The sequence below is a fragment of the Scyliorhinus torazame genome, chromosome 5 (assembly GCF_047496885.1).
Source record: "Scyliorhinus torazame isolate Kashiwa2021f chromosome 5, sScyTor2.1, whole genome shotgun sequence".
Taxonomy (NCBI): domain Eukaryota; kingdom Metazoa; phylum Chordata; class Chondrichthyes; order Carcharhiniformes; family Scyliorhinidae; genus Scyliorhinus; species Scyliorhinus torazame.
This window is the reverse complement of record NC_092711.1, coordinates 164,333,793-164,341,672: the sequence shown is the minus strand read 5'-3', so window position 1 is coordinate 164,341,672 and position 7,880 is coordinate 164,333,793. Positions and strand designations below refer to the sequence as shown.

Here is a 7,880-nt window from a genome sequence, read left to right as displayed (position 1 = left end):
TCAGCTTCCAGGTGACTATGGAGCTGTCTCTTGTTCTGTTGACTGAGGTCTATCCTCTTACTTCATGTTGTGTTGGGCACCGAGCTCCAGCGAATTGTAGCTCATTAACCCTTTCTATTACCTACCTCTACGCATGGCTGGTAGTTTTCTGTGGTTCTGATTGGCCCAAGCAGCCCATGATCAGTCCCTGATTGGTTAAATGGGGCACGATCAATGTCTGATTGGTCTCTGAAGGATATCGGTCACCTTGCTGATGTGTGATGTCAGTTTCTCATTGTGATGTCACTTCCTCATGATTAATATTCGTCAGGCTCATCGTCCTAACTAATACCTAAAGTCACCCATGATTATTGTGGTACATGAATTACAAGCCTTATTTAATACTTCCTGTACACTCTACCTACAATGTAACTACTGTTAGGAGGCCCATTATTGACTCACACAAGAGACATAGAACGATACAGCGCAGTACAGGCCCTTCGGCCCACGATGTTGCACCGAAACAAAAGCCATCTAACCTACACTATGCCATTATCATCCATATGCTTATCCAATAAACTTTTAAATGCCCTCAATGTTGGCGAGTTCACTACTGTTGCAGGTAGGGCATTCCACGGCCTCACCACTCTTTGCGTAAAGAACCTACCTCTGACCTCTGTCCTATATCTATTACCCCTCAGTTTAAAGCTATCTCCCCTTGTGCTAGCCATTTCCATCCGCGGGAGAAGGCTCTCACTGTCCACCCTATCTAACCCCCTGATCATTTTGTATGCCTCGATGAAGTCTCCTCTTAACCTTCTTCTCTCTAACGAAAACAACCTCAAGTCCATCAGCCTTTCCTCATAAGATTTTCCCTCCATACCAGGCAATATCCTGGTAAATCTCCTCTGCACCCGCTCCAAAGCTTCCATGTCCTTCCTATAATGAGGTGACCAGAACTGTACGCAATACTCCAAATGCGGCCGTACCAGAGTTTTGTACAGCTGCAACATGACCTCATGACTCCGGAACTCAATCCCTCTACCAATAAAGGCCAACACTCCATAGGCCTTCTTCATAACCCTATCAACCTGTGTGGCAACTTTCAGGGATCTATGTACATGGACACCGAGATCCCTCTGCTCATCCACACTTCCAAGAACTTTACCATTAGCCAAATATTCCGCATTCCTGATATTCCTGCCAAAGTGAATCACCTCACACTTCTCTACATTAAACTCCATTTGCCATGTCTCAGCCCAGCTCTGCAGCTTATCTATGTCCCTCTGTAACCTGGAGGCCCATTAACTACTCACATGAGACCTTGTAACTTATTATTTCTTATCTCGAGCAAAGCTGATTCCACACCCTGAACTTTCAGGCTAAGTTGAGCTCTCAGTACTGAACTAATGTAATCCTTAATGAACAGGAGCAATCCCGTCATCTTTTCCGAGCTTCATGCATTCCAATATGTCAAATACCCTTCAACATTTAGATCCAATCTGTTACAAATGCTGCGTGCATTTTCAATCCATTTTCAGGGGTTCAATAATCCAATATGGATTTCAAGTGAAACCTCTTTATCCAGTGAGTGGTGAGAATGTGGAACTCGCTACCACAGTGAGTGGTTGAGATGAACAACATGAATACTCCAGTATCTTGACAAGGGAGAAAGGAATAGAAGGATATGTTGATGGGGGAGATGAAGAGGGCTGGGTGGAGGCTCATGTGGAGCATTAATACTGACAGAGACCAATTGAGCTGACTGGCCTGGCCCTGTGCTGTAGCCTCAATGGAACCGAGACAAATGTATTTATTTTGGATCTACCTGTAGTAGTATGATAAAACTTTTTCTTGGGATGTAGGCATCACTGGCTGGGTCAGCATTTGTTACCCATTCATAATTGCCCTTGAACTGAGTGGCTTGCTAGGTCATTACAGTGGGGGACAGTTAAGAGTCAACCACATTCAAATCCTGTCCACATTCACCATCTGTCCTGGTGGGATTCGAACCCCAGAATAATACCTGGGTCTCTGGATTACTCGTCCAGCAGCAATACCACTAGGCCACTGCTTCCCCCATACTATCCAGGATAAAATAAATGCAAAGTCGTGAGACTGTCCAGAATGTACCTGTTGTGTAGAACCTTGGTCAGACCGCAGCTGGAGGACTGTGTGCAGTTTTACTGCCCTTGTCGCCAGAGGGAAAGGGCAACAAAGGTTCACCAGACTTGTTCCGGGGGTGGCAGGACTGCCCTTTGAGGAGAGATTGAGGCAACCTGACCTGTGTTCTCTAGACTGTCAAATAATGAGAAGTGATCGCAATGAAACCTACAAAATCCATAAAGGAATAGACAGGGTGGGTGCAGGTGAGATGTTTCCCCTGGTTGGGGAGTCTAGAACCAGGGGACACAATTTCAAAATAAGGGGGAAGCCACTTAGGACCGGTCTCGGAGGAGACATTTCTTTACTCAGAGGGTTGTGAATCTATGGAATTCTCTACCCAGAGGGCTGTGGGAGCTCAGTCATTGAATGTGTTTAAAGCAGAGACTGACAGATTTCTAAATACCAATAACACAAAGGGATATGGGGATAGTGTGGGGGAAAAGGCATTGAAGTGGTTAATCAGCCATGATCGTATTGAATGGTGGAGCAGGCTCGACGGGCTGAATGACATAAGGAGACTACAAAGGGATGTGGATAGGTTAAGTGAGTGGAAAAAGATCTGGCAAATGTAGAATATTGTGGGAAAATGTGGAATTGTCCATGTTGGCCATAACAATAAAAAAGCTTACTATCTAAATGGTGAGAGATTGCAGAGCTCTGAAACTCAGAGGGATCTGGGTGTCCAAGAGCATGAATCACAAAAGGCGAGTATACAGGTACAGCAAGTAATTAGGAAAGCTAATAGAATGTTCCTGTTTATTGTGGGGGAATTGAATACAAAAGTAGGTTATGCTTCTGTGAGCGGGAATGAATCCAAAAGAATCCCTCGACATTCAGGTCTGCTTCAAACATCAAACAGTTTATTGTTGTAACACCGGCGGGGAGTAAGCCTCTGGGCAAAGGCAGATACCTCTCCACTGAACAAAGGGAATCATCATCATTTATACAATTTCAAATAGTTAGTCAGCCCAACTCAGCCGGACACGATCCAATCACAATGATTATAGATTGCACACATTGACTGGTAGATCCAATGAAAGTGGTTACTGGGCAGCAGGGAACTGAGTGATCTGCTCATGGACAGCTAGGGGGGTTACTCATGAACTCATGATGCCTTCCAGACCCCCTCATCGACCGTCCTTGGGTCTTGTGTATACATAACTCCCTTATCTTAACCTTGTTACTGGCTGGTACCATTGTCAGAATTCCATAAGAGCATCCCCCTTTGTGAGAAAGCGAGAGAGAGCTGACTGGTGGTGATTTAATCTGAGGGTCACCACACCTCAGACGAAGGGCAATGTTGAGGAGGCAGGGCCTTCATGGATGATCTCAGCCGGTACGGCAGTTGAACCCACGCTGTTGGTGTCGCTCAGTATCACAAACCAGCCATCCAGCCAACTGAGCTAACCAATCCCCTGAAATATTAGTTATTGCCTGTCTCCCATCACACCATTTAATGTTGTTTCTCAGTCCATGTCAGACAACCTGCCCCCATACCTTGATCATTTTCTTCTGCGAGAAACACAGAGATAAATTAAACAAAAGAACCATGTTACCTCCATGGCCCATCTCCATGGCAAGGCTTTAGGGGGATCCAAACAGAAATGGGAAGGAGACAGCTTCCAACTTCCAAACCAACTTTCAATCTGTGATCCTTGTGAACTGCAAAACCAGGTATTCGCAACAAGGCTCGAAGAGCAACAGCCCACTGGAGTCAAAGTCGTGAGACCGGCCAGTCCAGCAGAGGAAACTCTCCAACCATCCCCATTGACCAACTGTCAGAATGAACAAAATGTAGTCCAATCACTTGTGAACTTGTTGGTGTCTCAGCAGGTGCGATGAATCACTGAATCCCTTCCCACATTCAGAGCAGGTGAACAAACTCTCCCAGTGTGAACTCGCTGATGTGCCTGCAGATGGGATAACTGAGTGAATCCCTTCCCACATGGAGAGCAGGTGAATGGCTTCTCCCCAGTGTGAACCCGCTGGTGTCTCTGTAGGTTGGATAACCGAGTGAATCCCTTCCCACACTGAGAGCAGGGGAATGGCTTCTCCCCAGTGTGAACGCGACCGTGTGCCCGCAGGTTGGGTAACAAAGTGAATCTATTCCCACACTGAGAACATGTGAATGGTCTCTCCCCAGTGTGAACTCGCTGGTGTGACTGCAGGCTGGACATATGAGTGAATCTCTTCCCACACTGGGAGCAGGTGAACGGCCTCTCCCCAGTGTGAACTCGCTGGTGTATCTGCAGGTTGGATGAGGAAATTAATCCCTTCCCACACTGAGAGCAGGTGAACGGCCACTTGCCGGTATGAACTCGCTCGTGTATCTGCAGGCTGATCAACTGAATGAATCCCTCCCCACACTGAGAGAAGGTGAATGGCCTCTCTCCAGTGTGAACTCGCTGGTGTGTCCGCAGACTGGATAACTGACTGAATCCTTTCTCACACTGAGAGCAGGTGAACGGCCTCTCCCCGGTGTGAACTCGCTGATGTGTCTGCAGGTCAGATGCTGAGTGAATCCCTTCTCACACTGAGAGTAGGTGAAGGGCCTCTCCTCAGTGTGACTGCGTCGATTAATCTCCAGCGCAGATGGGACTCTGAATCCCTTCCCACAGTCCCCACATTTCCATCGTTTCTTCATATTTTGGGTCTCCTTGTGTCTCTCCAGGGCGGACAATCAGTTGACGCCTTGTTCACACACAGAACACGTGTATGGTCTCTCCCCACTGTGAATGGTGTGATGTTTTTTTCAGGCTGTGTAACTGGTTAAAGCTCTTTCCACAGTCAGTGCTCTGGACACTCTCACTCGGGCGTGTGTGTCTTGGTGCTTTTCCAGTCACACTGATGTTCAAAATCTTCTCAAGCTGACAGACGAGGCAAACATTTCTCCTTCTAGATTCAAAGTCCGATGATGTTCAGGCGCCGATGAATTGAGTGACCCAGTCTGATCGAGACATTTAGTTTGAGATATCTGTCTGTAATTCCTACTTTTCTAATATCCTGTAAAAACAATTTACAAAAGACATCAGTGTCAGTACAGCAGAAATTAAGAACAGACGGGGACTTCGGTTGCGACATGTCGGGAGCAGCCGCATATGAGGCAGCTCTCATCCGGGGACTTTGTTTTCCATCTTTTTCACTCTGTATTTGAGGGGGTTTGGGGATATTTCAAATTCGTCAGTGGGATAAAGCTTCCATACTGTGGCAATGTCCAAGAAACCAAGTTTGAAGAAGCCAGCGAGCAAAGAATCGTCATCTGTTTCAGATTCTTTTCCAGGCTCATTGGAAACAAAATAGCGGCGCCCCCTGCTGAAGCGAAAGTTATAGTGTCTTCAGTTGAGATGCTCATGGGCATCTTAGCAACAGCCGACTATCACCGAGGATCTCCCTATATCAATCGAGGAGCCCCCAGCTCCTATTCGATTGATATTGGTAAAAATGGACAAAATCGTAAAGGGGTGCAGGGCACGGGGCAGCTCTTTCGATGAAGTGTGGCGTGAGACTGTACAGGGTCAACACAATCTCCTCGTGTGTTAGGTGGAGCTTGACTCAGTTCAAGGTGGTACACAGGGCACATCTGACTAGGACTAGGTTGTGTGGTTATGTTCTCGGGGGTGGCAGACAGGTGAGCTTGGTGTTCTCGGGGCTCGGCGAATCATAAAAGGTACCATCCTTTTAGCCAGACAAATAAATGTCAAGCTGAGGGAGCAAAGGATGAAATGAAGTGAAAATCGCTTATTGTCACAAGTAGGCTTCAATGAAGTTACTGTGAAAAGCCCCTAGTCGCCACATTCCGGCGCCTGTTCGGGGAGGCTGTTACGGGAATGTAACAGGGGATGTCAATGTCTTTAAGAGAGAGACCTGGGCCAACCTTTCCAGAGTCTGCACCTTTCCTGGATTCACTTCCTTTCCCTTCAGTTGCTGCAAGTCACCAATTGAAGGTCAGAATGCGAAAATAAATGGAAAGGGGGAGAAAATAAAGTGTTTTACTCACAGATGTTGGAGACAAGAGGACGTTTCAGTCTGGGTAAAGCTCAATATTCATTCACACAAAGCCCGCGCTCTGAATTGCTGGAGGGCGAAAGTCCTTCCGGTGGCCCACTCTTTCCATTGGTCAACATTGCAGCGGAAGTCAGTGGGTGTGCTCTTCTCTGCACATGCGCATTACCGGTTGACGGATTCGGCATTGTCGGTGTTTGGAGCATGCGCATTCGGATTAATGGGCCTGTTCGTTTTGGAAACCCGAGCAAAACTAAGGAGGTGGGTGGGAGGATTTGGAAATACTCTGTGGAGCCGCAAAACCCTGATGAATAGTTGTCAGCTCCCTGATTCTGGTTCGGGAAATTCTTTCCCAGGTCCAGGCTCAAGTTAATACCCAAAATATTTGTTGAGTGAGTGGAGGATGGGGAGGGGAAAACAATAAGGTCAGACCCCGCCCCTCATTCTCTCTGATTGGCTGGAGGACCGAGCGTCTGTCTCAGTCTTCCAGCCGCGCCCCTCATTCACTCTGACTGGCTGGAGGCTCGAGCGCCCGTCTCCGTCCTCCAGCCCCGCCCCTTCTTCTCTCTGATTGTTTGGAGGACCAGGCGGCTTTCTGAGTCCTCCAGTACCGCCCTTCATTCACTCTGCGTGCTGGAGCACCAGACGGCTGTCTCAGTCCTTCAGTCCCGCCCCTCATTCACTCAAATGGCTGGAGGACCAATCGTCTGACTTAGTCCTCCAGTCCCGCCCCTCATTAACTCTGACTGCCTGGAGGACCAGGCGGCTCTCAGTCCTCCAGTCTCGCCCCTCATTCACTCTGATTGGCTGGAGGGCCAAGCGGCTGTTTCAGTCCTCCAGCCCTGCCCCTCATTCACTCTGATTGGCTGGATGACCAGGCGGCTCTTTGAGTCCTCCAGCCCCTGCCCTTCATTCACTGCGTGCTGGAGGACCAGGCGGCTCTCAGTCCTCCAGTCCCGCCCTTCATTCACTCTGATTGGCTGGAGGACCAGGCGGCTCTCAGTCCTCCAGATCCGATTCCGTTACCTGGAGACTCGGCCTCAGATCCCCGAGGTAAGGTCTTAAAATTCAGGCTCCAAAATCACAGCCTGGCGAGTAGGCCGTGAATCCCCAAGGAAAGGTTTTTTCATTCAGTTCCGAAAATCCGGACCTCTCAGTCCACTTCCTGGAAACTAGGCCGTGAATCCCCGAGGAAAGGTCTTTATACTGACTGCTCCGAGACTCTGCCCCTCCAAGTCCGCTCCCTGAAGACAGGGAGAAAGAGGCGTTAGAGACTCGGTATTGGGGAATGAGAGAGGAAAGAATGTTCTCCAGGAACTAGAATTGTCTGTTCTGAATTTCTATCCTGTGCTGACAGTGATGTCTTTTGTAAACTCCTTTTACAGGATATGAGAAGAGGAGGAATTACAGAGAGAAATCTCAAACGTAACGTCTCGATCTGACAAAGTCACCAGATTCCTTGGGATCTGACTATCATCAGCCTTTGAATCTAGAAGGGAAGAAGAACTGTTTGTCCAATCTGTCAGCATCAAAAGATTTTAAACATGATTGTGACTGGAAAAGCACTGAGACCCCCCCCCCCACCCCCCGAATGAATCAACATTGCGCCATTCACAGCGGGGAGTGACAGTGTGAACGAGACTTCCAACTAATTTTCTGACCTGGAGAGACACAAAACATGGAGAAACCGTGGATATGTGGGGAATGTGGGAAGGGATTCAATGCACCATCTC

The 7,880-nt window shown here is 48.1% G+C and overlaps 1 long non-coding RNA gene across 1 annotated transcript; it reads right to left on the bottom strand.

Annotated features, from left to right (window-relative positions):
* Positions 1 to 2,985: 2,985 nt before the first annotated feature.
* Positions 2,986 to 6,769, bottom strand: LOC140420386 (uncharacterized). Its single transcript, XR_011946340.1, has 2 exons — positions 6,143 to 6,769; positions 2,986 to 5,148 (listed from the first exon to the last, which is right to left on the bottom strand). It is a non-coding gene; the product is annotated as an uncharacterized lncRNA (long non-coding RNA).
* Between the last annotated feature and the right edge of the window lie 1,111 nt (positions 6,770 to 7,880).